Raw genomic sequence first — 624 nt, 5'->3', positions numbered from 1 at the left:
TTGATAGCCTATACATAGGCTATTTGCTTTGCAGGAGGGGGGATTTGCATTAAATCAAAATATTAATTTGCAATGATTTACCGCCGTAAGGGCAGGGTGCCACTAGTAATGTATATTTTGATAACAGTGCCACTTATTTGTGCAATCAAAATGTAATCCATATATTTAAAAAAGCATACTTTACTGTAATGTGCGAATTGATTGTTTGCAGTGTTAGTGGTTGTCATAGAGACAGTTTGTCTGCTTATCACTAATGGAGTAAAAAGAGTGACATGAGCAATATGATGATGACAACAATGATTTATATGAATATCAATGGTATGTTGTGTTATACACCAATAATGTCAGGGGCAACCATACCTGAGAAGTACAGCATGGTCTCTTCATATACCCCATCCTGTGAAAGAGAAAGAAAGGGGTAAATATTTAGAAATGTTTACTAGGCTGGCACTTGGCAGGCAGTAACAGAGGAGAGGAAGGTGAATTGTATGAGTTGACCTACCTTGGTGATGCAACCAGTAGTTAATGTGACATCGGGACATTCACTGAGGATGACTTTGCCGGGGAACACATCCTTGCATGGAAAACTGCATTCGCCTTTGCCATTTTTGTAGTATGCAATTG

At 38.6% G+C, this 624-nt stretch overlaps 1 long non-coding RNA gene across 1 annotated transcript; it reads right to left on the bottom strand.

Moving 5' to 3' along the window:
• Positions 1 to 212: 212 nt before the first annotated feature.
• LOC311139436 lies at positions 213 to 624 on the bottom strand. The gene is made up of 3 exons (XR_014614084.1): positions 503 to 624; positions 361 to 397; positions 213 to 250 (listed from the first exon to the last, which is right to left on the bottom strand). It is a non-coding gene; the product is annotated as an uncharacterized lncRNA (long non-coding RNA).

The sequence above is a fragment of the Coregonus lavaretus genome, assembly GCF_964263955.1.
Source record: "Coregonus lavaretus genome assembly, chromosome: 13".
Classification (NCBI taxonomy): Eukaryota; Metazoa; Chordata; class Actinopteri; order Salmoniformes; family Salmonidae; genus Coregonus; species Coregonus lavaretus.
Note: the sequence above shows the minus strand (reverse complement) of the source record. Positions and strands in the feature narration are given on the sequence as shown.